The sequence below is a fragment of the Montipora capricornis genome, unplaced genomic scaffold (assembly GCF_036669925.1).
Source record: "Montipora capricornis isolate CH-2021 unplaced genomic scaffold, ASM3666992v2 scaffold_358, whole genome shotgun sequence".
NCBI classification, from domain to species: domain Eukaryota; kingdom Metazoa; phylum Cnidaria; class Anthozoa; order Scleractinia; family Acroporidae; genus Montipora; species Montipora capricornis.
Window position 1 is genome coordinate 14,861 of NW_027180092.1, and position 22,594 is coordinate 37,454.

Here is a 22,594-nt window from a genome sequence, read left to right on the forward strand (position 1 = left end):
GGAAACAGTTATTTGCTCAGTTCAACTTGCCCGCTCAAAACACACAACAAGAACGGGCTTTCTTCCGTCTACGACCATACCACAGGCAAAAAACCGGGTCTCGTCCGATCCCCGTAGTCAAATCCTGTAGGGCGAGAGTAGTACTTCGACGGGAGACCGCTTGGGAATATCTCGTGTTGTAGACTTCTATTTGACTCTACATTTTGTCGTTATATGACTTGTTTTACTTTGGTTTTCTGTGGGCATTGAGCTAATTAGCACGCGCGCTTGTAAAACTTGTCGTCACAATTCAAGCTTTAGCAAATGACATTCCATGGAATCGAATCGAGGAAAAGCTTTGTTTACTCGAGTCCCGGATGTTGAAAGGAATTTTTGAACGGGAAACATTAACTCTCTGCATTTTACCAATGCCATTGCCGGTGAAGGGTTAAAGAACCATCACAGAGGAAACAGTTATTTGCTCAGTTCAACTTGCCCGCTCAAAACACACAACAAGAACGGGCTTTCTTCCGTCTACGACCATACCACAGGCAAAAAACCGGGTCTCGTCCGATCCCCGTAGTCAAATCCTGTAGGGCGAGAGTAGTACTTCGACGGGAGACCGCTTGGGAATATCTCGTGTTGTAGACTTCTATTTGACTCTACATTTTGTCGTTATATGACTTGTTTTACTTTGGTTTTCTGTGGGCATTGAGCTAATTAGCACGCGCGCTTGTAAAACTTGTCGTCACAATTCAAGCTTTAGCAAATGACATTCCATGGAATCGAATCGAGGAAAAGCTTTGTTTACTCGAGTCCCGGATGTTGAAAGGAATTTTTGAACGGGAAACATTAACTCTCTGCATTTTACCAATGCCATTGCCGGTGAAGGGTTAAAGAACCATCACAGAGGAAACAGTTATTTGCTCAGTTCAACTTGCCCGCTCAAAACACACAACAAGAACGGGCTTTCTTCCGTCTACGACCATACCACAGGCAAAAAACCGGGTCTCGTCCGATCCCCGTAGTCAAATCCTGTAGGGCGAGAGTAGTACTTCGACGGGAGACCGCTTGGGAATATCTCGTGTTGTAGACTTCTATTTGACTCTACATTTTGTCGTTATATGACTTGTTTTACTTTGGTTTTCTGTGGGCATTGAGCTAATTAGCACGCGCGCTTGTAAAACTTGTCGTCACAATTCAAGCTTTAGCAAATGACATTCCATGGAATCGAATCGAGGAAAAGCTTTGTTTACTCGAGTCCCGGATGTTGAAAGGAATTTTTGAACGGGAAACATTAACTCTCTGCATTTTACCAATGCCATTGCCGGTGAAGGGTTAAAGAACCATCACAGAGGAAACAGTTATTTGCTCAGTTCAACTTGCCCGCTCAAAACACACAACAAGAACGGGCTTTCTTCCGTCTACGACCATACCACAGGCAAAAAACCGGGTCTCGTCCGATCCCCGTAGTCAAATCCTGTAGGGCGAGAGTAGTACTTCGACGGGAGACCGCTTGGGAATATCTCGTGTTGTAGACTTCTATTTGACTCTACATTTTGTCGTTATATGACTTGTTTTACTTTGGTTTTCTGTGGGCATTGAGCTAATTAGCACGCGCGCTTGTAAAACTTGTCGTCACAATTCAAGCTTTAGCAAATGACATTCCATGGAATCGAATCGAGGAAAAGCTTTGTTTACTCGAGTCCCGGATGTTGAAAGGAATTTTTGAACGGGAAACATTAACTCTCTGCATTTTACCAATGCCATTGCCGGTGAAGGGTTAAAGAACCATCACAGAGGAAACAGTTATTTGCTCAGTTCAACTTGCCCGCTCAAAACACACAACAAGAACGGGCTTTCTTCCGTCTACGACCATACCACAGGCAAAAAACCGGGTCTCGTCCGATCCCCGTAGTCAAATCCTGTAGGGCGAGAGTAGTACTTCGACGGGAGACCGCTTGGGAATATCTCGTGTTGTAGACTTCTATTTGACTCTACATTTTGTCGTTATATGACTTGTTTTACTTTGGTTTTCTGTGGGCATTGAGCTAATTAGCACGCGCGCTTGTAAAACTTGTCGTCACAATTCAAGCTTTAGCAAATGACATTCCATGGAATCGAATCGAGGAAAAGCTTTGTTTACTCGAGTCCCGGATGTTGAAAGGAATTTTTGAACGGGAAACATTAACTCTCTGCATTTTACCAATGCCATTGCCGGTGAAGGGTTAAAGAACCATCACAGAGGAAACAGTTATTTGCTCAGTTCAACTTGCCCGCTCAAAACACACAACAAGAACGGGCTTTCTTCCGTCTACGACCATACCACAGGCAAAAAACCGGGTCTCGTCCGATCCCCGTAGTCAAATCCTGTAGGGCGAGAGTAGTACTTCGACGGGAGACCGCTTGGGAATATCTCGTGTTGTAGACTTCTATTTGACTCTACATTTTGTCGTTATATGACTTGTTTTACTTTGGTTTTCTGTGGGCATTGAGCTAATTAGCACGCGCGCTTGTAAAACTTGTCGTCACAATTCAAGCTTTAGCAAATGACATTCCATGGAATCGAATCGAGGAAAAGCTTTGTTTACTCGAGTCCCGGATGTTGAAAGGAATTTTTGAACGGGAAACATTAACTCTCTGCATTTTACCAATGCCATTGCCGGTGAAGGGTTAAAGAACCATCACAGAGGAAACAGTTATTTGCTCAGTTCAACTTGCCCGCTCAAAACACACAACAAGAACGGGCTTTCTTCCGTCTACGACCATACCACAGGCAAAAAACCGGGTCTCGTCCGATCCCCGTAGTCAAATCCTGTAGGGCGAGAGTAGTACTTCGACGGGAGACCGCTTGGGAATATCTCGTGTTGTAGACTTCTATTTGACTCTACATTTTGTCGTTATATGACTTGTTTTACTTTGGTTTTCTGTGGGCATTGAGCTAATTAGCACGCGCGCTTGTAAAACTTGTCGTCACAATTCAAGCTTTAGCAAATGACATTCCATGGAATCGAATCGAGGAAAAGCTTTGTTTACTCGAGTCCCGGATGTTGAAAGGAATTTTTGAACGGGAAACATTAACTCTCTGCATTTTACCAATGCCATTGCCGGTGAAGGGTTAAAGAACCATCACAGAGGAAACAGTTATTTGCTCAGTTCAACTTGCCCGCTCAAAACACACAACAAGAACGGGCTTTCTTCCGTCTACGACCATACCACAGGCAAAAAACCGGGTCTCGTCCGATCCCCGTAGTCAAATCCTGTAGGGCGAGAGTAGTACTTCGACGGGAGACCGCTTGGGAATATCTCGTGTTGTAGACTTCTATTTGACTCTACATTTTGTCGTTATATGACTTGTTTTACTTTGGTTTTCTGTGGGCATTGAGCTAATTAGCACGCGCGCTTGTAAAACTTGTCGTCACAATTCAAGCTTTAGCAAATGACATTCCATGGAATCGAATCGAGGAAAAGCTTTGTTTACTCGAGTCCCGGATGTTGAAAGGAATTTTTGAACGGGAAACATTAACTCTCTGCATTTTACCAATGCCATTGCCGGTGAAGGGTTAAAGAACCATCACAGAGGAAACAGTTATTTGCTCAGTTCAACTTGCCCGCTCAAAACACACAACAAGAACGGGCTTTCTTCCGTCTACGACCATACCACAGGCAAAAAACCGGGTCTCGTCCGATCCCCGTAGTCAAATCCTGTAGGGCGAGAGTAGTACTTCGACGGGAGACCGCTTGGGAATATCTCGTGTTGTAGACTTCTATTTGACTCTACATTTTGTCGTTATATGACTTGTTTTACTTTGGTTTTCTGTGGGCATTGAGCTAATTAGCACGCGCGCTTGTAAAACTTGTCGTCACAATTCAAGCTTTAGCAAATGACATTCCATGGAATCGAATCGAGGAAAAGCTTTGTTTACTCGAGTCCCGGATGTTGAAAGGAATTTTTGAACGGGAAACATTAACTCTCTGCATTTTACCAATGCCATTGCCGGTGAAGGGTTAAAGAACCATCACAGAGGAAACAGTTATTTGCTCAGTTCAACTTGCCCGCTCAAAACACACAACAAGAACGGGCTTTCTTCCGTCTACGACCATACCACAGGCAAAAAACCGGGTCTCGTCCGATCCCCGTAGTCAAATCCTGTAGGGCGAGAGTAGTACTTCGACGGGAGACCGCTTGGGAATATCTCGTGTTGTAGACTTCTATTTGACTCTACATTTTGTCGTTATATGACTTGTTTTACTTTGGTTTTCTGTGGGCATTGAGCTAATTAGCACGCGCGCTTGTAAAACTTGTCGTCACAATTCAAGCTTTAGCAAATGACATTCCATGGAATCGAATCGAGGAAAAGCTTTGTTTACTCGAGTCCCGGATGTTGAAAGGAATTTTTGAACGGGAAACATTAACTCTCTGCATTTTACCAATGCCATTGCCGGTGAAGGGTTAAAGAACCATCACAGAGGAAACAGTTATTTGCTCAGTTCAACTTGCCCGCTCAAAACACACAACAAGAACGGGCTTTCTTCCGTCTACGACCATACCACAGGCAAAAAACCGGGTCTCGTCCGATCCCCGTAGTCAAATCCTGTAGGGCGAGAGTAGTACTTCGACGGGAGACCGCTTGGGAATATCTCGTGTTGTAGACTTCTATTTGACTCTACATTTTGTCGTTATATGACTTGTTTTACTTTGGTTTTCTGTGGGCATTGAGCTAATTAGCACGCGCGCTTGTAAAACTTGTCGTCACAATTCAAGCTTTAGCAAATGACATTCCATGGAATCGAATCGAGGAAAAGCTTTGTTTACTCGAGTCCCGGATGTTGAAAGGAATTTTTGAACGGGAAACATTAACTCTCTGCATTTTACCAATGCCATTGCCGGTGAAGGGTTAAAGAACCATCACAGAGGAAACAGTTATTTGCTCAGTTCAACTTGCCCGCTCAAAACACACAACAAGAACGGGCTTTCTTCCGTCTACGACCATACCACAGGCAAAAAACCGGGTCTCGTCCGATCCCCGTAGTCAAATCCTGTAGGGCGAGAGTAGTACTTCGACGGGAGACCGCTTGGGAATATCTCGTGTTGTAGACTTCTATTTGACTCTACATTTTGTCGTTATATGACTTGTTTTACTTTGGTTTTCTGTGGGCATTGAGCTAATTAGCACGCGCGCTTGTAAAACTTGTCGTCACAATTCAAGCTTTAGCAAATGACATTCCATGGAATCGAATCGAGGAAAAGCTTTGTTTACTCGAGTCCCGGATGTTGAAAGGAATTTTTGAACGGGAAACATTAACTCTCTGCATTTTACCAATGCCATTGCCGGTGAAGGGTTAAAGAACCATCACAGAGGAAACAGTTATTTGCTCAGTTCAACTTGCCCGCTCAAAACACACAACAAGAACGGGCTTTCTTCCGTCTACGACCATACCACAGGCAAAAAACCGGGTCTCGTCCGATCCCCGTAGTCAAATCCTGTAGGGCGAGAGTAGTACTTCGACGGGAGACCGCTTGGGAATATCTCGTGTTGTAGACTTCTATTTGACTCTACATTTTGTCGTTATATGACTTGTTTTACTTTGGTTTTCTGTGGGCATTGAGCTAATTAGCACGCGCGCTTGTAAAACTTGTCGTCACAATTCAAGCTTTAGCAAATGACATTCCATGGAATCGAATCGAGGAAAAGCTTTGTTTACTCGAGTCCCGGATGTTGAAAGGAATTTTTGAACGGGAAACATTAACTCTCTGCATTTTACCAATGCCATTGCCGGTGAAGGGTTAAAGAACCATCACAGAGGAAACAGTTATTTGCTCAGTTCAACTTGCCCGCTCAAAACACACAACAAGAACGGGCTTTCTTCCGTCTACGACCATACCACAGGCAAAAAACCGGGTCTCGTCCGATCCCCGTAGTCAAATCCTGTAGGGCGAGAGTAGTACTTCGACGGGAGACCGCTTGGGAATATCTCGTGTTGTAGACTTCTATTTGACTCTACATTTTGTCGTTATATGACTTGTTTTACTTTGGTTTTCTGTGGGCATTGAGCTAATTAGCACGCGCGCTTGTAAAACTTGTCGTCACAATTCAAGCTTTAGCAAATGACATTCCATGGAATCGAATCGAGGAAAAGCTTTGTTTACTCGAGTCCCGGATGTTGAAAGGAATTTTTGAACGGGAAACATTAACTCTCTGCATTTTACCAATGCCATTGCCGGTGAAGGGTTAAAGAACCATCACAGAGGAAACAGTTATTTGCTCAGTTCAACTTGCCCGCTCAAAACACACAACAAGAACGGGCTTTCTTCCGTCTACGACCATACCACAGGCAAAAAACCGGGTCTCGTCCGATCCCCGTAGTCAAATCCTGTAGGGCGAGAGTAGTACTTCGACGGGAGACCGCTTGGGAATATCTCGTGTTGTAGACTTCTATTTGACTCTACATTTTGTCGTTATATGACTTGTTTTACTTTGGTTTTCTGTGGGCATTGAGCTAATTAGCACGCGCGCTTGTAAAACTTGTCGTCACAATTCAAGCTTTAGCAAATGACATTCCATGGAATCGAATCGAGGAAAAGCTTTGTTTACTCGAGTCCCGGATGTTGAAAGGAATTTTTGAACGGGAAACATTAACTCTCTGCATTTTACCAATGCCATTGCCGGTGAAGGGTTAAAGAACCATCACAGAGGAAACAGTTATTTGCTCAGTTCAACTTGCCCGCTCAAAACACACAACAAGAACGGGCTTTCTTCCGTCTACGACCATACCACAGGCAAAAAACCGGGTCTCGTCCGATCCCCGTAGTCAAATCCTGTAGGGCGAGAGTAGTACTTCGACGGGAGACCGCTTGGGAATATCTCGTGTTGTAGACTTCTATTTGACTCTACATTTTGTCGTTATATGACTTGTTTTACTTTGGTTTTCTGTGGGCATTGAGCTAATTAGCACGCGCGCTTGTAAAACTTGTCGTCACAATTCAAGCTTTAGCAAATGACATTCCATGGAATCGAATCGAGGAAAAGCTTTGTTTACTCGAGTCCCGGATGTTGAAAGGAATTTTTGAACGGGAAACATTAACTCTCTGCATTTTACCAATGCCATTGCCGGTGAAGGGTTAAAGAACCATCACAGAGGAAACAGTTATTTGCTCAGTTCAACTTGCCCGCTCAAAACACACAACAAGAACGGGCTTTCTTCCGTCTACGACCATACCACAGGCAAAAAACCGGGTCTCGTCCGATCCCCGTAGTCAAATCCTGTAGGGCGAGAGTAGTACTTCGACGGGAGACCGCTTGGGAATATCTCGTGTTGTAGACTTCTATTTGACTCTACATTTTGTCGTTATATGACTTGTTTTACTTTGGTTTTCTGTGGGCATTGAGCTAATTAGCACGCGCGCTTGTAAAACTTGTCGTCACAATTCAAGCTTTAGCAAATGACATTCCATGGAATCGAATCGAGGAAAAGCTTTGTTTACTCGAGTCCCGGATGTTGAAAGGAATTTTTGAACGGGAAACATTAACTCTCTGCATTTTACCAATGCCATTGCCGGTGAAGGGTTAAAGAACCATCACAGAGGAAACAGTTATTTGCTCAGTTCAACTTGCCCGCTCAAAACACACAACAAGAACGGGCTTTCTTCCGTCTACGACCATACCACAGGCAAAAAACCGGGTCTCGTCCGATCCCCGTAGTCAAATCCTGTAGGGCGAGAGTAGTACTTCGACGGGAGACCGCTTGGGAATATCTCGTGTTGTAGACTTCTATTTGACTCTACATTTTGTCGTTATATGACTTGTTTTACTTTGGTTTTCTGTGGGCATTGAGCTAATTAGCACGCGCGCTTGTAAAACTTGTCGTCACAATTCAAGCTTTAGCAAATGACATTCCATGGAATCGAATCGAGGAAAAGCTTTGTTTACTCGAGTCCCGGATGTTGAAAGGAATTTTTGAACGGGAAACATTAACTCTCTGCATTTTACCAATGCCATTGCCGGTGAAGGGTTAAAGAACCATCACAGAGGAAACAGTTATTTGCTCAGTTCAACTTGCCCGCTCAAAACACACAACAAGAACGGGCTTTCTTCCGTCTACGACCATACCACAGGCAAAAAACCGGGTCTCGTCCGATCCCCGTAGTCAAATCCTGTAGGGCGAGAGTAGTACTTCGACGGGAGACCGCTTGGGAATATCTCGTGTTGTAGACTTCTATTTGACTCTACATTTTGTCGTTATATGACTTGTTTTACTTTGGTTTTCTGTGGGCATTGAGCTAATTAGCACGCGCGCTTGTAAAACTTGTCGTCACAATTCAAGCTTTAGCAAATGACATTCCATGGAATCGAATCGAGGAAAAGCTTTGTTTACTCGAGTCCCGGATGTTGAAAGGAATTTTTGAACGGGAAACATTAACTCTCTGCATTTTACCAATGCCATTGCCGGTGAAGGGTTAAAGAACCATCACAGAGGAAACAGTTATTTGCTCAGTTCAACTTGCCCGCTCAAAACACACAACAAGAACGGGCTTTCTTCCGTCTACGACCATACCACAGGCAAAAAACCGGGTCTCGTCCGATCCCCGTAGTCAAATCCTGTAGGGCGAGAGTAGTACTTCGACGGGAGACCGCTTGGGAATATCTCGTGTTGTAGACTTCTATTTGACTCTACATTTTGTCGTTATATGACTTGTTTTACTTTGGTTTTCTGTGGGCATTGAGCTAATTAGCACGCGCGCTTGTAAAACTTGTCGTCACAATTCAAGCTTTAGCAAATGACATTCCATGGAATCGAATCGAGGAAAAGCTTTGTTTACTCGAGTCCCGGATGTTGAAAGGAATTTTTGAACGGGAAACATTAACTCTCTGCATTTTACCAATGCCATTGCCGGTGAAGGGTTAAAGAACCATCACAGAGGAAACAGTTATTTGCTCAGTTCAACTTGCCCGCTCAAAACACACAACAAGAACGGGCTTTCTTCCGTCTACGACCATACCACAGGCAAAAAACCGGGTCTCGTCCGATCCCCGTAGTCAAATCCTGTAGGGCGAGAGTAGTACTTCGACGGGAGACCGCTTGGGAATATCTCGTGTTGTAGACTTCTATTTGACTCTACATTTTGTCGTTATATGACTTGTTTTACTTTGGTTTTCTGTGGGCATTGAGCTAATTAGCACGCGCGCTTGTAAAACTTGTCGTCACAATTCAAGCTTTAGCAAATGACATTCCATGGAATCGAATCGAGGAAAAGCTTTGTTTACTCGAGTCCCGGATGTTGAAAGGAATTTTTGAACGGGAAACATTAACTCTCTGCATTTTACCAATGCCATTGCCGGTGAAGGGTTAAAGAACCATCACAGAGGAAACAGTTATTTGCTCAGTTCAACTTGCCCGCTCAAAACACACAACAAGAACGGGCTTTCTTCCGTCTACGACCATACCACAGGCAAAAAACCGGGTCTCGTCCGATCCCCGTAGTCAAATCCTGTAGGGCGAGAGTAGTACTTCGACGGGAGACCGCTTGGGAATATCTCGTGTTGTAGACTTCTATTTGACTCTACATTTTGTCGTTATATGACTTGTTTTACTTTGGTTTTCTGTGGGCATTGAGCTAATTAGCACGCGCGCTTGTAAAACTTGTCGTCACAATTCAAGCTTTAGCAAATGACATTCCATGGAATCGAATCGAGGAAAAGCTTTGTTTACTCGAGTCCCGGATGTTGAAAGGAATTTTTGAACGGGAAACATTAACTCTCTGCATTTTACCAATGCCATTGCCGGTGAAGGGTTAAAGAACCATCACAGAGGAAACAGTTATTTGCTCAGTTCAACTTGCCCGCTCAAAACACACAACAAGAACGGGCTTTCTTCCGTCTACGACCATACCACAGGCAAAAAACCGGGTCTCGTCCGATCCCCGTAGTCAAATCCTGTAGGGCGAGAGTAGTACTTCGACGGGAGACCGCTTGGGAATATCTCGTGTTGTAGACTTCTATTTGACTCTACATTTTGTCGTTATATGACTTGTTTTACTTTGGTTTTCTGTGGGCATTGAGCTAATTAGCACGCGCGCTTGTAAAACTTGTCGTCACAATTCAAGCTTTAGCAAATGACATTCCATGGAATCGAATCGAGGAAAAGCTTTGTTTACTCGAGTCCCGGATGTTGAAAGGAATTTTTGAACGGGAAACATTAACTCTCTGCATTTTACCAATGCCATTGCCGGTGAAGGGTTAAAGAACCATCACAGAGGAAACAGTTATTTGCTCAGTTCAACTTGCCCGCTCAAAACACACAACAAGAACGGGCTTTCTTCCGTCTACGACCATACCACAGGCAAAAAACCGGGTCTCGTCCGATCCCCGTAGTCAAATCCTGTAGGGCGAGAGTAGTACTTCGACGGGAGACCGCTTGGGAATATCTCGTGTTGTAGACTTCTATTTGACTCTACATTTTGTCGTTATATGACTTGTTTTACTTTGGTTTTCTGTGGGCATTGAGCTAATTAGCACGCGCGCTTGTAAAACTTGTCGTCACAATTCAAGCTTTAGCAAATGACATTCCATGGAATCGAATCGAGGAAAAGCTTTGTTTACTCGAGTCCCGGATGTTGAAAGGAATTTTTGAACGGGAAACATTAACTCTCTGCATTTTACCAATGCCATTGCCGGTGAAGGGTTAAAGAACCATCACAGAGGAAACAGTTATTTGCTCAGTTCAACTTGCCCGCTCAAAACACACAACAAGAACGGGCTTTCTTCCGTCTACGACCATACCACAGGCAAAAAACCGGGTCTCGTCCGATCCCCGTAGTCAAATCCTGTAGGGCGAGAGTAGTACTTCGACGGGAGACCGCTTGGGAATATCTCGTGTTGTAGACTTCTATTTGACTCTACATTTTGTCGTTATATGACTTGTTTTACTTTGGTTTTCTGTGGGCATTGAGCTAATTAGCACGCGCGCTTGTAAAACTTGTCGTCACAATTCAAGCTTTAGCAAATGACATTCCATGGAATCGAATCGAGGAAAAGCTTTGTTTACTCGAGTCCCGGATGTTGAAAGGAATTTTTGAACGGGAAACATTAACTCTCTGCATTTTACCAATGCCATTGCCGGTGAAGGGTTAAAGAACCATCACAGAGGAAACAGTTATTTGCTCAGTTCAACTTGCCCGCTCAAAACACACAACAAGAACGGGCTTTCTTCCGTCTACGACCATACCACAGGCAAAAAACCGGGTCTCGTCCGATCCCCGTAGTCAAATCCTGTAGGGCGAGAGTAGTACTTCGACGGGAGACCGCTTGGGAATATCTCGTGTTGTAGACTTCTATTTGACTCTACATTTTGTCGTTATATGACTTGTTTTACTTTGGTTTTCTGTGGGCATTGAGCTAATTAGCACGCGCGCTTGTAAAACTTGTCGTCACAATTCAAGCTTTAGCAAATGACATTCCATGGAATCGAATCGAGGAAAAGCTTTGTTTACTCGAGTCCCGGATGTTGAAAGGAATTTTTGAACGGGAAACATTAACTCTCTGCATTTTACCAATGCCATTGCCGGTGAAGGGTTAAAGAACCATCACAGAGGAAACAGTTATTTGCTCAGTTCAACTTGCCCGCTCAAAACACACAACAAGAACGGGCTTTCTTCCGTCTACGACCATACCACAGGCAAAAAACCGGGTCTCGTCCGATCCCCGTAGTCAAATCCTGTAGGGCGAGAGTAGTACTTCGACGGGAGACCGCTTGGGAATATCTCGTGTTGTAGACTTCTATTTGACTCTACATTTTGTCGTTATATGACTTGTTTTACTTTGGTTTTCTGTGGGCATTGAGCTAATTAGCACGCGCGCTTGTAAAACTTGTCGTCACAATTCAAGCTTTAGCAAATGACATTCCATGGAATCGAATCGAGGAAAAGCTTTGTTTACTCGAGTCCCGGATGTTGAAAGGAATTTTTGAACGGGAAACATTAACTCTCTGCATTTTACCAATGCCATTGCCGGTGAAGGGTTAAAGAACCATCACAGAGGAAACAGTTATTTGCTCAGTTCAACTTGCCCGCTCAAAACACACAACAAGAACGGGCTTTCTTCCGTCTACGACCATACCACAGGCAAAAAACCGGGTCTCGTCCGATCCCCGTAGTCAAATCCTGTAGGGCGAGAGTAGTACTTCGACGGGAGACCGCTTGGGAATATCTCGTGTTGTAGACTTCTATTTGACTCTACATTTTGTCGTTATATGACTTGTTTTACTTTGGTTTTCTGTGGGCATTGAGCTAATTAGCACGCGCGCTTGTAAAACTTGTCGTCACAATTCAAGCTTTAGCAAATGACATTCCATGGAATCGAATCGAGGAAAAGCTTTGTTTACTCGAGTCCCGGATGTTGAAAGGAATTTTTGAACGGGAAACATTAACTCTCTGCATTTTACCAATGCCATTGCCGGTGAAGGGTTAAAGAACCATCACAGAGGAAACAGTTATTTGCTCAGTTCAACTTGCCCGCTCAAAACACACAACAAGAACGGGCTTTCTTCCGTCTACGACCATACCACAGGCAAAAAACCGGGTCTCGTCCGATCCCCGTAGTCAAATCCTGTAGGGCGAGAGTAGTACTTCGACGGGAGACCGCTTGGGAATATCTCGTGTTGTAGACTTCTATTTGACTCTACATTTTGTCGTTATATGACTTGTTTTACTTTGGTTTTCTGTGGGCATTGAGCTAATTAGCACGCGCGCTTGTAAAACTTGTCGTCACAATTCAAGCTTTAGCAAATGACATTCCATGGAATCGAATCGAGGAAAAGCTTTGTTTACTCGAGTCCCGGATGTTGAAAGGAATTTTTGAACGGGAAACATTAACTCTCTGCATTTTACCAATGCCATTGCCGGTGAAGGGTTAAAGAACCATCACAGAGGAAACAGTTATTTGCTCAGTTCAACTTGCCCGCTCAAAACACACAACAAGAACGGGCTTTCTTCCGTCTACGACCATACCACAGGCAAAAAACCGGGTCTCGTCCGATCCCCGTAGTCAAATCCTGTAGGGCGAGAGTAGTACTTCGACGGGAGACCGCTTGGGAATATCTCGTGTTGTAGACTTCTATTTGACTCTACATTTTGTCGTTATATGACTTGTTTTACTTTGGTTTTCTGTGGGCATTGAGCTAATTAGCACGCGCGCTTGTAAAACTTGTCGTCACAATTCAAGCTTTAGCAAATGACATTCCATGGAATCGAATCGAGGAAAAGCTTTGTTTACTCGAGTCCCGGATGTTGAAAGGAATTTTTGAACGGGAAACATTAACTCTCTGCATTTTACCAATGCCATTGCCGGTGAAGGGTTAAAGAACCATCACAGAGGAAACAGTTATTTGCTCAGTTCAACTTGCCCGCTCAAAACACACAACAAGAACGGGCTTTCTTCCGTCTACGACCATACCACAGGCAAAAAACCGGGTCTCGTCCGATCCCCGTAGTCAAATCCTGTAGGGCGAGAGTAGTACTTCGACGGGAGACCGCTTGGGAATATCTCGTGTTGTAGACTTCTATTTGACTCTACATTTTGTCGTTATATGACTTGTTTTACTTTGGTTTTCTGTGGGCATTGAGCTAATTAGCACGCGCGCTTGTAAAACTTGTCGTCACAATTCAAGCTTTAGCAAATGACATTCCATGGAATCGAATCGAGGAAAAGCTTTGTTTACTCGAGTCCCGGATGTTGAAAGGAATTTTTGAACGGGAAACATTAACTCTCTGCATTTTACCAATGCCATTGCCGGTGAAGGGTTAAAGAACCATCACAGAGGAAACAGTTATTTGCTCAGTTCAACTTGCCCGCTCAAAACACACAACAAGAACGGGCTTTCTTCCGTCTACGACCATACCACAGGCAAAAAACCGGGTCTCGTCCGATCCCCGTAGTCAAATCCTGTAGGGCGAGAGTAGTACTTCGACGGGAGACCGCTTGGGAATATCTCGTGTTGTAGACTTCTATTTGACTCTACATTTTGTCGTTATATGACTTGTTTTACTTTGGTTTTCTGTGGGCATTGAGCTAATTAGCACGCGCGCTTGTAAAACTTGTCGTCACAATTCAAGCTTTAGCAAATGACATTCCATGGAATCGAATCGAGGAAAAGCTTTGTTTACTCGAGTCCCGGATGTTGAAAGGAATTTTTGAACGGGAAACATTAACTCTCTGCATTTTACCAATGCCATTGCCGGTGAAGGGTTAAAGAACCATCACAGAGGAAACAGTTATTTGCTCAGTTCAACTTGCCCGCTCAAAACACACAACAAGAACGGGCTTTCTTCCGTCTACGACCATACCACAGGCAAAAAACCGGGTCTCGTCCGATCCCCGTAGTCAAATCCTGTAGGGCGAGAGTAGTACTTCGACGGGAGACCGCTTGGGAATATCTCGTGTTGTAGACTTCTATTTGACTCTACATTTTGTCGTTATATGACTTGTTTTACTTTGGTTTTCTGTGGGCATTGAGCTAATTAGCACGCGCGCTTGTAAAACTTGTCGTCACAATTCAAGCTTTAGCAAATGACATTCCATGGAATCGAATCGAGGAAAAGCTTTGTTTACTCGAGTCCCGGATGTTGAAAGGAATTTTTGAACGGGAAACATTAACTCTCTGCATTTTACCAATGCCATTGCCGGTGAAGGGTTAAAGAACCATCACAGAGGAAACAGTTATTTGCTCAGTTCAACTTGCCCGCTCAAAACACACAACAAGAACGGGCTTTCTTCCGTCTACGACCATACCACAGGCAAAAAACCGGGTCTCGTCCGATCCCCGTAGTCAAATCCTGTAGGGCGAGAGTAGTACTTCGACGGGAGACCGCTTGGGAATATCTCGTGTTGTAGACTTCTATTTGACTCTACATTTTGTCGTTATATGACTTGTTTTACTTTGGTTTTCTGTGGGCATTGAGCTAATTAGCACGCGCGCTTGTAAAACTTGTCGTCACAATTCAAGCTTTAGCAAATGACATTCCATGGAATCGAATCGAGGAAAAGCTTTGTTTACTCGAGTCCCGGATGTTGAAAGGAATTTTTGAACGGGAAACATTAACTCTCTGCATTTTACCAATGCCATTGCCGGTGAAGGGTTAAAGAACCATCACAGAGGAAACAGTTATTTGCTCAGTTCAACTTGCCCGCTCAAAACACACAACAAGAACGGGCTTTCTTCCGTCTACGACCATACCACAGGCAAAAAACCGGGTCTCGTCCGATCCCCGTAGTCAAATCCTGTAGGGCGAGAGTAGTACTTCGACGGGAGACCGCTTGGGAATATCTCGTGTTGTAGACTTCTATTTGACTCTACATTTTGTCGTTATATGACTTGTTTTACTTTGGTTTTCTGTGGGCATTGAGCTAATTAGCACGCGCGCTTGTAAAACTTGTCGTCACAATTCAAGCTTTAGCAAATGACATTCCATGGAATCGAATCGAGGAAAAGCTTTGTTTACTCGAGTCCCGGATGTTGAAAGGAATTTTTGAACGGGAAACATTAACTCTCTGCATTTTACCAATGCCATTGCCGGTGAAGGGTTAAAGAACCATCACAGAGGAAACAGTTATTTGCTCAGTTCAACTTGCCCGCTCAAAACACACAACAAGAACGGGCTTTCTTCCGTCTACGACCATACCACAGGCAAAAAACCGGGTCTCGTCCGATCCCCGTAGTCAAATCCTGTAGGGCGAGAGTAGTACTTCGACGGGAGACCGCTTGGGAATATCTCGTGTTGTAGACTTCTATTTGACTCTACATTTTGTCGTTATATGACTTGTTTTACTTTGGTTTTCTGTGGGCATTGAGCTAATTAGCACGCGCGCTTGTAAAACTTGTCGTCACAATTCAAGCTTTAGCAAATGACATTCCATGGAATCGAATCGAGGAAAAGCTTTGTTTACTCGAGTCCCGGATGTTGAAAGGAATTTTTGAACGGGAAACATTAACTCTCTGCATTTTACCAATGCCATTGCCGGTGAAGGGTTAAAGAACCATCACAGAGGAAACAGTTATTTGCTCAGTTCAACTTGCCCGCTCAAAACACACAACAAGAACGGGCTTTCTTCCGTCTACGACCATACCACAGGCAAAAAACCGGGTCTCGTCCGATCCCCGTAGTCAAATCCTGTAGGGCGAGAGTAGTACTTCGACGGGAGACCGCTTGGGAATATCTCGTGTTGTAGACTTCTATTTGACTCTACATTTTGTCGTTATATGACTTGTTTTACTTTGGTTTTCTGTGGGCATTGAGCTAATTAGCACGCGCGCTTGTAAAACTTGTCGTCACAATTCAAGCTTTAGCAAATGACATTCCATGGAATCGAATCGAGGAAAAGCTTTGTTTACTCGAGTCCCGGATGTTGAAAGGAATTTTTGAACGGGAAACATTAACTCTCTGCATTTTACCAATGCCATTGCCGGTGAAGGGTTAAAGAACCATCACAGAGGAAACAGTTATTTGCTCAGTTCAACTTGCCCGCTCAAAACACACAACAAGAACGGGCTTTCTTCCGTCTACGACCATACCACAGGCAAAAAACCGGGTCTCGTCCGATCCCCGTAGTCAAATCCTGTAGGGCGAGAGTAGTACTTCGACGGGAGACCGCTTGGGAATATCTCGTGTTGTAGACTTCTATTTGACTCTACATTTTGTCGTTATATGACTTGTTTTACTTTGGTTTTCTGTGGGCATTGAGCTAATTAGCACGCGCGCTTGTAAAACTTGTCGTCACAATTCAAGCTTTAGCAAATGACATTCCATGGAATCGAATCGAGGAAAAGCTTTGTTTACTCGAGTCCCGGATGTTGAAAGGAATTTTTGAACGGGAAACATTAACTCTCTGCATTTTACCAATGCCATTGCCGGTGAAGGGTTAAAGAACCATCACAGAGGAAACAGTTATTTGCTCAGTTCAACTTGCCCGCTCAAAACACACAACAAGAACGGGCTTTCTTCCGTCTACGACCATACCACAGGCAAAAAACCGGGTCTCGTCCGATCCCCGTAGTCAAATCCTGTAGGGCGAGAGTAGTACTTCGACGGGAGACCGCTTGGGAATATCTCGTGTTGTAGACTTCTATTTGACTCTACATTTTGTCGTTATATGACTTGTTTTACTTTGGTTTTCTGTGGGCATTGAGCTAATTAGCACGCGCGCTTGTAAAACTTGTCGTCACAATTCAAGCTTTAGCAAATGACATTCCATGGAATCGAATCGAGGAAAAGCTTTGTTTACTCGAGTCCCGGATGTTGAAAGGAATTTTTGAACGGGAAACATTAACTCTCTGCATTTTACCAATGCCATTGCCGGTGAAGGGTTAAAGAACCATCACAGAGGAAACAGTTATTTGCTCAGTTCAACTTGCCCGCTCAAAACACACAACAAGAACGGGCTTTCTTCCGTCTACGACCATACCACAGGCAAAAAACCGGGTCTCGTCCGATCCCCGTAGTCAAATCCTGTAGGGCGAGAGTAGTACTTCGACGGGAGACCGCTTGGGAATATCTCGTGTTGTAGACTTCTATTTGACTCTACATTTTGTCGTTATATGACTTGTTTTACTTTGGTTTTCTGTGGGCATTGAGCTAATTAGCACGCGCGCTTGTAAAACTTGTCGTCACAATTCAAGCTTTAGCAAATGACATTCCATGGAATCGAATCGAGGAAAAGCTTTGTTTACTCGAGTCCCGGATGTTGAAAGGAATTTTTGAACGGGAAACATTAACTCTCTGCATTTTACCAATGCCATTGCCGGTGAAGGGTTAAAGAACCATCACAGAGGAAACAGTTATTTGCTCAGTTCAACTTGCCCGCTCAAAACACACAACAAGAACGGGCTTTCTTCCGTCTACGACCATACCACAGGCAAAAAACCGGGTCTCGTCCGATCCCCGTAGTCAAATCCTGTAGGGCGAGAGTAGTACTTCGACGGGAGACCGCTTGGGAATATCTCGTGTTGTAGACTTCTATTTGACTCTACATTTTGTCGTTATATGACTTGTTTTACTTTGGTTTTCTGTGGGCATTGAGCTAATTAGCACGCGCGCTTGTAAAACTTGTCGTCACAATTCAAGCTTTAGCAAATGACATTCCATGGAATCGAATCGAGGAAAAGCTTTGTTTACTCGAGTCCCGGATGTTGAAAGGAATTTTTGAACGGGAAACATTAACTCTCTGCATTTTACCAATGCCATTGCCGGTGAAGGGTTAAAGAACCATCACAGAGGAAACAGTTATTTGCTCAGTTCAACTTGCCCGCTCAAAACACACAACAAGAACGGGCTTTCTTCCGTCTACGACCATACCACAGGCAAAAAACCGGGTCTCGTCCGATCCCCGTAGTCAAATCCTGTAGGGCGAGAGTAGTACTTCGACGGGAGACCGCTTGGGAATATCTCGTGTTGTAGACTTCTATTTGACTCTACATTTTGTCGTTATATGACTTGTTTTACTTTGGTTTTCTGTGGGCATTGAGCTAATTAGCACGCGCGCTTGTAAAACTTGTCGTCACAATTCAAGCTTTAGCAAATGACATTCCATGGAATCGAATCGAGGAAAAGCTTTGTTTACTCGAGTCCCGGATGTTGAAAGGAATTTTTGAACGGGAAACATTAACTCTCTGCATTTTACCAATGCCATTGCCGGTGAAGGGTTAAAGAACCATCACAGAGGAAACAGTTATTTGCTCAGTTCAACTTGCCCGCTCAAAACACACAACAAGAACGGGCTTTCTTCCGTCTACGACCATACCACAGGCAAAAAACCGGGTCTCGTCCGATCCCCGTAGTCAAATCCTGTAGGGCGAGAGTAGTACTTCGACGGGAGACCGCTTGGGAATATCTCGTGTTGTAGACTTCTATTTGACTCTACATTTTGTCGTTATATGACTTGTTTTACTTTGGTTTTCTGTGGGCATTGAGCTAATTAGCACGCGCGCTTGTAAAACTTGTCGTCACAATTCAAGCTTTAGCAAATGACATTCCATGGAATCGAATCGAGGAAAAGCTTTGTTTACTCGAGTCCCGGATGTTGAAAGGAATTTTTGAACGGGAAACATTAACTCTCTGCATTTTACCAATGCCATTGCCGGTGAAGGGTTAAAGAACCATCACAGAGGAAACAGTTATTTGCTCAGTTCAACTTGCCCGCTCAAAACACACAACAAGAACGGGCTTTCTTCCGTCTACGACCATACCACAGGCAAAAAACCGGGTCTCGTCCGATCCCCGTAGTCAAATCCTGTAGGGCGAGAGTAGTACTTCGACGGGAGACCGCTTGGGAATATCTCGTGTTGTAGACTTCTATTTGACTCTACATTTTGTCGTTATATGACTTGTTTTACTTTGGTTTTCTGTGGGCATTGAGCTAATTAGCACGCGCGCTTGTAAAACTTGTCGTCACAATTCAAGCTTTAGCAAATGACATTCCATGGAATCGAATCGAGGAAAAGCTTTGTTTACTCGAGTCCCGGATGTTGAAAGGAATTTTTGAACGGGAAACATTAACTCTCTGCATTTTACCAATGCCATTGCCGGTGAAGGGTTAAAGAACCATCACAGAGGAAACAGTTATTTGCTCAGTTCAACTTGCCCGCTCAAAACACACAACAAGAACGGGCTTTCTTCCGTCTACGACCATACCACAGGCAAAAAACCGGGTCTCGTCCGATCCCCGTAGTCAAATCCTGTAGGGCGAGAGTAGTACTTCGACGGGAGACCGCTTGGGAATATCTCGTGTTGTAGACTTCTATTTGACTCTACATTTTGTCGTTATATGACTTGTTTTACTTTGGTTTTCTGTGGGCATTGAGCTAATTAGCACGCGCGCTTGTAAAACTTGTCGTCACAATTCAAGCTTTAGCAAATGACATTCCATGGAATCGAATCGAGGAAAAGCTTTGTTTACTCGAGTCCCGGATGTTGAAAGGAATTTTTGAACGGGAAACATTAACTCTCTGCATTTTACCAATGCCATTGCCGGTGAAGGGTTAAAGAACCATCACAGAGGAAACAGTTATTTGCTCAGTTCAACTTGCCCGCTCAAAACACACAACAAGAACGGGCTTTCTTCCGTCTACGACCATACCACAGGCAAAAAACCGGGTCTCGTCCGATCCCCGTAGTCAAATCCTGTAGGGCGAGAGTAGTACTTCGACGGGAGACCGCTTGGGAATATCTCGTGTTGTAGACTTCTATTTGACTCTACATTTTGTCGTTATATGACTTGTTTTACTTTGGTTTTCTGTGGGCATTGAGCTAATTAGCACGCGCGCTTGTAAAACTTGTCGTCACAATTCAAGCTTTAGCAAATGACATTCCATGGAATCGAATCGAGGAAAAGCTTTGTTTACTCGAGTCCCGGATGTTGAAAGGAATTTTTGAACGGGAAACATTAACTCTCTGCATTTTACCAATGCCATTGCCGGTGAAGGGTTAAAGAACCATCACAGAGGAAACAGTTATTTGCTCAGTTCAACTTGCCCGCTCAAAACACACAACAAGAACGGGCTTTCTTCCGTCTACGACCATACCACAGGCAAAAAACCGGGTCTCGTCCGATCCCCGTAGTCAAATCCTGTAGGGCGAGAGTAGTACTTCGACGGGAGACCGCTTGGGAATATCTCGTGTTGTAGACTTCTATTTGACTCTACATTTTGTCGTTATATGACTTGTTTTACTTTGGTTTTCTGTGGGCATTGAGCTAATTAGCACGCGCGCTTGTAAAACTTGTCGTCACAATTCAAGCTTTAGCAAATGACATTCCATGGAATCGAATCGAGGAAAAGCTTTGTTTACTCGAGTCCCGGATGTTGAAAGGAATTTTTGAACGGGAAACATTAACTCTCTGCATTTTACCAATGCCATTGCCGGTGAAGGGTTAAAGAACCATCACAGAGGAAACAGTTATTTGCTCAGTTCAACTTGCCCGCTCAAAACACACAACAAGAACGGGCTTTCTTCCGTCTACGACCATACCACAGGCAAAAAACCGGGTCTCGTCCGATCCCCGTAGTCAAATCCTGTAGGGCGAGAGTAGTACTTCGACGGGAGACCGCTTGGGAATATCTCGTGTTGTAGACTTCTATTTGACTCTACATTTTGTCGTTATATGACTTGTTTTACTTTGGTTTTCTGTGGGCATTGAGCTAATTAGCACGCGCGCTTGTAAAACTTGTCGTCACAATTCAAGCTTTAGCAAATGACATTCCATGGAATCGAATCGAGGAAAAGCTTTGTTTACTCGAGTCCCGGATGTTGAAAGGAATTTTTGAACGGGAAACATTAACTCTCTGCATTTTACCAATGCCATTGCCGGTGAAGGGTTAAAGAACCATCACAGAGGAAACAGTTATTTGCTCAGTTCAACTTGCCCGCTCAAAACACACAACAAGAACGGGCTTTCTTCCGTCTACGACCATACCACAGGCAAAAAACCGGGTCTCGTCCGATCCCCGTAGTCAAATCCTGTAGGGCGAGAGTAGTACTTCGACGGGAGACCGCTTGGGAATATCTCGTGTTGTAGACTTCTATTTGACTCTACATTTTGTCGTTATATGACTTGTTTTACTTTGGTTTTCTGTGGGCATTGAGCTAATTAGCACGCGCGCTTGTAAAACTTGTCGTCACAATTCAAGCTTTAGCAAATGACATTCCATGGAATCGAATCGAGGAAAAGCTTTGTTTACTCGAGTCCCGGATGTTGAAAGGAATTTTTGAACGGGAAACATTAACTCTCTGCATTTTACCAATGCCATTGCCGGTGAAGGGTTAAAGAACCATCACAGAGGAAACAGTTATTTGCTCAGTTCAACTTGCCCGCTCAAAACACACAACAAGAACGGGCTTTCTTCCGTCTACGACCATACCACAGGCAAAAAACCGGGTCTCGTCCGATCCCCGTAGTCAAATCCTGTAGGGCGAGAGTAGTACTTCGACGGGAGACCGCTTGGGAATATCTCGTGTTGTAGACTTCTATTTGACTCTACATTTTGTCGTTATATGACTTGTTTTACTTTGGTTTTCTGTGGGCATTGAGCTAATTAGCACGCGCGCTTGTAAAACTTGTCGTCACAATTCAAGCTTTAGCAAATGACATTCCATGGAATCGAATCGAGGAAAAGCTTTGTTTACTCGAGTCCCGGATGTTGAAAGGAATTTTTGAACGGGAAACATTAACTCTCTGCATTTTACCAATGCCATTGCCGGTGAAGGGTTAAAGAACCATCACAGAGGAAACAGTTATTTGCTCAGTTCAACTTGCCCGCTCAAAACACACAACAAGAACGGGCTTTCTTCCGTCTACGACCATACCACAGGCAAAAAACCGGGTCTCGTCCGATCCCCGTAGTCAAATCCTGTAGGGCGAGAGTAGTACTTCGACGGGAGACCGCTTGGGAATATCTCGTGTTGTAGACTTCTATTTGACTCTACATTTTGTCGTTATATGACTTGTTTTACTTTGGTTTTCTGTGGGCATTGAGCTAATTAGCACGCGCGCTTGTAAAACTTGTCGTCACAATTCAAGCTTTAGCAAATGACATTCCATGGAATCGAATCGAGGAAAAGCTTTGTTTA

The 22,594-nt window shown here is 44.0% G+C and overlaps 51 non-coding genes across 51 annotated transcripts; all 51 read left to right on the top strand.

Moving 5' to 3' along the window:
• Window positions 1-66: 66 nt before the first annotated feature.
• LOC138035347 (5S ribosomal RNA) lies at window positions 67-185 on the top strand. Its single transcript, XR_011129549.1, has one exon. It is a non-coding gene; the product is annotated as a 5S ribosomal RNA (ribosomal RNA).
• A 326-nt stretch (window positions 186-511) lies between these two features.
• Window positions 512-630, top strand: LOC138035349 (5S ribosomal RNA). The gene has a single exon (XR_011129550.1). It is a non-coding gene; the product is annotated as a 5S ribosomal RNA (ribosomal RNA).
• A 326-nt stretch (window positions 631-956) lies between these two features.
• On the top strand, window positions 957-1,075 carry LOC138035350 (5S ribosomal RNA). The gene has a single exon (XR_011129551.1). It is a non-coding gene; the product is annotated as a 5S ribosomal RNA (ribosomal RNA).
• Window positions 1,076-1,401: 326 nt separating this feature from the next.
• Window positions 1,402-1,520, top strand: LOC138035351 (5S ribosomal RNA). The gene has a single exon (XR_011129552.1). It is a non-coding gene; the product is annotated as a 5S ribosomal RNA (ribosomal RNA).
• Window positions 1,521-1,846: 326 nt separating this feature from the next.
• LOC138035352 (5S ribosomal RNA) lies at window positions 1,847-1,965 on the top strand. Its single transcript, XR_011129553.1, has one exon. It is a non-coding gene; the product is annotated as a 5S ribosomal RNA (ribosomal RNA).
• A 326-nt stretch (window positions 1,966-2,291) lies between these two features.
• On the top strand, window positions 2,292-2,410 carry LOC138035353 (5S ribosomal RNA). Its single transcript, XR_011129554.1, has one exon. It is a non-coding gene; the product is annotated as a 5S ribosomal RNA (ribosomal RNA).
• Window positions 2,411-2,736: 326 nt separating this feature from the next.
• On the top strand, window positions 2,737-2,855 carry LOC138035355 (5S ribosomal RNA). Its single transcript, XR_011129556.1, has one exon. It is a non-coding gene; the product is annotated as a 5S ribosomal RNA (ribosomal RNA).
• A 326-nt stretch (window positions 2,856-3,181) lies between these two features.
• On the top strand, window positions 3,182-3,300 carry LOC138035356 (5S ribosomal RNA). The gene has a single exon (XR_011129557.1). It is a non-coding gene; the product is annotated as a 5S ribosomal RNA (ribosomal RNA).
• A 326-nt stretch (window positions 3,301-3,626) lies between these two features.
• LOC138035357 (5S ribosomal RNA) lies at window positions 3,627-3,745 on the top strand. Its single transcript, XR_011129558.1, has one exon. It is a non-coding gene; the product is annotated as a 5S ribosomal RNA (ribosomal RNA).
• Window positions 3,746-4,071: 326 nt separating this feature from the next.
• LOC138035358 (5S ribosomal RNA) lies at window positions 4,072-4,190 on the top strand. The gene has a single exon (XR_011129559.1). It is a non-coding gene; the product is annotated as a 5S ribosomal RNA (ribosomal RNA).
• Window positions 4,191-4,516: 326 nt separating this feature from the next.
• On the top strand, window positions 4,517-4,635 carry LOC138035359 (5S ribosomal RNA). The gene has a single exon (XR_011129560.1). It is a non-coding gene; the product is annotated as a 5S ribosomal RNA (ribosomal RNA).
• A 326-nt stretch (window positions 4,636-4,961) lies between these two features.
• LOC138035360 (5S ribosomal RNA) lies at window positions 4,962-5,080 on the top strand. The gene has a single exon (XR_011129561.1). It is a non-coding gene; the product is annotated as a 5S ribosomal RNA (ribosomal RNA).
• A 326-nt stretch (window positions 5,081-5,406) lies between these two features.
• On the top strand, window positions 5,407-5,525 carry LOC138035361 (5S ribosomal RNA). The gene has a single exon (XR_011129562.1). It is a non-coding gene; the product is annotated as a 5S ribosomal RNA (ribosomal RNA).
• A 326-nt stretch (window positions 5,526-5,851) lies between these two features.
• On the top strand, window positions 5,852-5,970 carry LOC138035362 (5S ribosomal RNA). The gene has a single exon (XR_011129563.1). It is a non-coding gene; the product is annotated as a 5S ribosomal RNA (ribosomal RNA).
• A 326-nt stretch (window positions 5,971-6,296) lies between these two features.
• LOC138035363 (5S ribosomal RNA) lies at window positions 6,297-6,415 on the top strand. Its single transcript, XR_011129564.1, has one exon. It is a non-coding gene; the product is annotated as a 5S ribosomal RNA (ribosomal RNA).
• A 326-nt stretch (window positions 6,416-6,741) lies between these two features.
• Window positions 6,742-6,860, top strand: LOC138035365 (5S ribosomal RNA). The gene has a single exon (XR_011129565.1). It is a non-coding gene; the product is annotated as a 5S ribosomal RNA (ribosomal RNA).
• Window positions 6,861-7,186: 326 nt separating this feature from the next.
• On the top strand, window positions 7,187-7,305 carry LOC138035367 (5S ribosomal RNA). Its single transcript, XR_011129567.1, has one exon. It is a non-coding gene; the product is annotated as a 5S ribosomal RNA (ribosomal RNA).
• A 326-nt stretch (window positions 7,306-7,631) lies between these two features.
• On the top strand, window positions 7,632-7,750 carry LOC138035368 (5S ribosomal RNA). The gene has a single exon (XR_011129568.1). It is a non-coding gene; the product is annotated as a 5S ribosomal RNA (ribosomal RNA).
• A 326-nt stretch (window positions 7,751-8,076) lies between these two features.
• Window positions 8,077-8,195, top strand: LOC138035369 (5S ribosomal RNA). Its single transcript, XR_011129569.1, has one exon. It is a non-coding gene; the product is annotated as a 5S ribosomal RNA (ribosomal RNA).
• Window positions 8,196-8,521: 326 nt separating this feature from the next.
• LOC138035370 (5S ribosomal RNA) lies at window positions 8,522-8,640 on the top strand. The gene has a single exon (XR_011129570.1). It is a non-coding gene; the product is annotated as a 5S ribosomal RNA (ribosomal RNA).
• A 326-nt stretch (window positions 8,641-8,966) lies between these two features.
• LOC138035371 (5S ribosomal RNA) lies at window positions 8,967-9,085 on the top strand. The gene has a single exon (XR_011129571.1). It is a non-coding gene; the product is annotated as a 5S ribosomal RNA (ribosomal RNA).
• Window positions 9,086-9,411: 326 nt separating this feature from the next.
• LOC138035268 (5S ribosomal RNA) lies at window positions 9,412-9,530 on the top strand. The gene has a single exon (XR_011129480.1). It is a non-coding gene; the product is annotated as a 5S ribosomal RNA (ribosomal RNA).
• A 326-nt stretch (window positions 9,531-9,856) lies between these two features.
• Window positions 9,857-9,975, top strand: LOC138035269 (5S ribosomal RNA). Its single transcript, XR_011129481.1, has one exon. It is a non-coding gene; the product is annotated as a 5S ribosomal RNA (ribosomal RNA).
• A 326-nt stretch (window positions 9,976-10,301) lies between these two features.
• Window positions 10,302-10,420, top strand: LOC138035270 (5S ribosomal RNA). The gene has a single exon (XR_011129482.1). It is a non-coding gene; the product is annotated as a 5S ribosomal RNA (ribosomal RNA).
• Window positions 10,421-10,746: 326 nt separating this feature from the next.
• LOC138035271 (5S ribosomal RNA) lies at window positions 10,747-10,865 on the top strand. The gene has a single exon (XR_011129483.1). It is a non-coding gene; the product is annotated as a 5S ribosomal RNA (ribosomal RNA).
• Window positions 10,866-11,191: 326 nt separating this feature from the next.
• Window positions 11,192-11,310, top strand: LOC138035272 (5S ribosomal RNA). The gene has a single exon (XR_011129484.1). It is a non-coding gene; the product is annotated as a 5S ribosomal RNA (ribosomal RNA).
• Window positions 11,311-11,636: 326 nt separating this feature from the next.
• LOC138035275 (5S ribosomal RNA) lies at window positions 11,637-11,755 on the top strand. The gene has a single exon (XR_011129486.1). It is a non-coding gene; the product is annotated as a 5S ribosomal RNA (ribosomal RNA).
• A 326-nt stretch (window positions 11,756-12,081) lies between these two features.
• LOC138035276 (5S ribosomal RNA) lies at window positions 12,082-12,200 on the top strand. Its single transcript, XR_011129487.1, has one exon. It is a non-coding gene; the product is annotated as a 5S ribosomal RNA (ribosomal RNA).
• A 326-nt stretch (window positions 12,201-12,526) lies between these two features.
• Window positions 12,527-12,645, top strand: LOC138035277 (5S ribosomal RNA). Its single transcript, XR_011129488.1, has one exon. It is a non-coding gene; the product is annotated as a 5S ribosomal RNA (ribosomal RNA).
• Window positions 12,646-12,971: 326 nt separating this feature from the next.
• Window positions 12,972-13,090, top strand: LOC138035278 (5S ribosomal RNA). Its single transcript, XR_011129489.1, has one exon. It is a non-coding gene; the product is annotated as a 5S ribosomal RNA (ribosomal RNA).
• Window positions 13,091-13,416: 326 nt separating this feature from the next.
• Window positions 13,417-13,535, top strand: LOC138035279 (5S ribosomal RNA). The gene has a single exon (XR_011129490.1). It is a non-coding gene; the product is annotated as a 5S ribosomal RNA (ribosomal RNA).
• Window positions 13,536-13,861: 326 nt separating this feature from the next.
• Window positions 13,862-13,980, top strand: LOC138035280 (5S ribosomal RNA). Its single transcript, XR_011129491.1, has one exon. It is a non-coding gene; the product is annotated as a 5S ribosomal RNA (ribosomal RNA).
• Window positions 13,981-14,306: 326 nt separating this feature from the next.
• On the top strand, window positions 14,307-14,425 carry LOC138035281 (5S ribosomal RNA). Its single transcript, XR_011129492.1, has one exon. It is a non-coding gene; the product is annotated as a 5S ribosomal RNA (ribosomal RNA).
• A 326-nt stretch (window positions 14,426-14,751) lies between these two features.
• On the top strand, window positions 14,752-14,870 carry LOC138035282 (5S ribosomal RNA). The gene has a single exon (XR_011129493.1). It is a non-coding gene; the product is annotated as a 5S ribosomal RNA (ribosomal RNA).
• Window positions 14,871-15,196: 326 nt separating this feature from the next.
• Window positions 15,197-15,315, top strand: LOC138035283 (5S ribosomal RNA). The gene has a single exon (XR_011129494.1). It is a non-coding gene; the product is annotated as a 5S ribosomal RNA (ribosomal RNA).
• A 326-nt stretch (window positions 15,316-15,641) lies between these two features.
• Window positions 15,642-15,760, top strand: LOC138035284 (5S ribosomal RNA). Its single transcript, XR_011129495.1, has one exon. It is a non-coding gene; the product is annotated as a 5S ribosomal RNA (ribosomal RNA).
• A 326-nt stretch (window positions 15,761-16,086) lies between these two features.
• Window positions 16,087-16,205, top strand: LOC138035287 (5S ribosomal RNA). Its single transcript, XR_011129497.1, has one exon. It is a non-coding gene; the product is annotated as a 5S ribosomal RNA (ribosomal RNA).
• A 326-nt stretch (window positions 16,206-16,531) lies between these two features.
• Window positions 16,532-16,650, top strand: LOC138035288 (5S ribosomal RNA). The gene has a single exon (XR_011129498.1). It is a non-coding gene; the product is annotated as a 5S ribosomal RNA (ribosomal RNA).
• Window positions 16,651-16,976: 326 nt separating this feature from the next.
• LOC138035289 (5S ribosomal RNA) lies at window positions 16,977-17,095 on the top strand. Its single transcript, XR_011129499.1, has one exon. It is a non-coding gene; the product is annotated as a 5S ribosomal RNA (ribosomal RNA).
• Window positions 17,096-17,421: 326 nt separating this feature from the next.
• On the top strand, window positions 17,422-17,540 carry LOC138035290 (5S ribosomal RNA). Its single transcript, XR_011129500.1, has one exon. It is a non-coding gene; the product is annotated as a 5S ribosomal RNA (ribosomal RNA).
• Window positions 17,541-17,866: 326 nt separating this feature from the next.
• Window positions 17,867-17,985, top strand: LOC138035291 (5S ribosomal RNA). Its single transcript, XR_011129501.1, has one exon. It is a non-coding gene; the product is annotated as a 5S ribosomal RNA (ribosomal RNA).
• A 326-nt stretch (window positions 17,986-18,311) lies between these two features.
• LOC138035292 (5S ribosomal RNA) lies at window positions 18,312-18,430 on the top strand. The gene has a single exon (XR_011129502.1). It is a non-coding gene; the product is annotated as a 5S ribosomal RNA (ribosomal RNA).
• A 326-nt stretch (window positions 18,431-18,756) lies between these two features.
• Window positions 18,757-18,875, top strand: LOC138035293 (5S ribosomal RNA). The gene has a single exon (XR_011129503.1). It is a non-coding gene; the product is annotated as a 5S ribosomal RNA (ribosomal RNA).
• Window positions 18,876-19,201: 326 nt separating this feature from the next.
• Window positions 19,202-19,320, top strand: LOC138035294 (5S ribosomal RNA). The gene has a single exon (XR_011129504.1). It is a non-coding gene; the product is annotated as a 5S ribosomal RNA (ribosomal RNA).
• A 326-nt stretch (window positions 19,321-19,646) lies between these two features.
• LOC138035295 (5S ribosomal RNA) lies at window positions 19,647-19,765 on the top strand. The gene has a single exon (XR_011129505.1). It is a non-coding gene; the product is annotated as a 5S ribosomal RNA (ribosomal RNA).
• Window positions 19,766-20,091: 326 nt separating this feature from the next.
• Window positions 20,092-20,210, top strand: LOC138035296 (5S ribosomal RNA). Its single transcript, XR_011129506.1, has one exon. It is a non-coding gene; the product is annotated as a 5S ribosomal RNA (ribosomal RNA).
• A 326-nt stretch (window positions 20,211-20,536) lies between these two features.
• Window positions 20,537-20,655, top strand: LOC138035298 (5S ribosomal RNA). Its single transcript, XR_011129508.1, has one exon. It is a non-coding gene; the product is annotated as a 5S ribosomal RNA (ribosomal RNA).
• A 326-nt stretch (window positions 20,656-20,981) lies between these two features.
• On the top strand, window positions 20,982-21,100 carry LOC138035299 (5S ribosomal RNA). The gene has a single exon (XR_011129509.1). It is a non-coding gene; the product is annotated as a 5S ribosomal RNA (ribosomal RNA).
• Window positions 21,101-21,426: 326 nt separating this feature from the next.
• LOC138035300 (5S ribosomal RNA) lies at window positions 21,427-21,545 on the top strand. Its single transcript, XR_011129510.1, has one exon. It is a non-coding gene; the product is annotated as a 5S ribosomal RNA (ribosomal RNA).
• A 326-nt stretch (window positions 21,546-21,871) lies between these two features.
• Window positions 21,872-21,990, top strand: LOC138035301 (5S ribosomal RNA). Its single transcript, XR_011129511.1, has one exon. It is a non-coding gene; the product is annotated as a 5S ribosomal RNA (ribosomal RNA).
• A 326-nt stretch (window positions 21,991-22,316) lies between these two features.
• Window positions 22,317-22,435, top strand: LOC138035302 (5S ribosomal RNA). The gene has a single exon (XR_011129512.1). It is a non-coding gene; the product is annotated as a 5S ribosomal RNA (ribosomal RNA).
• The last annotated feature ends 159 nt before the right edge of the window (window positions 22,436-22,594 follow it).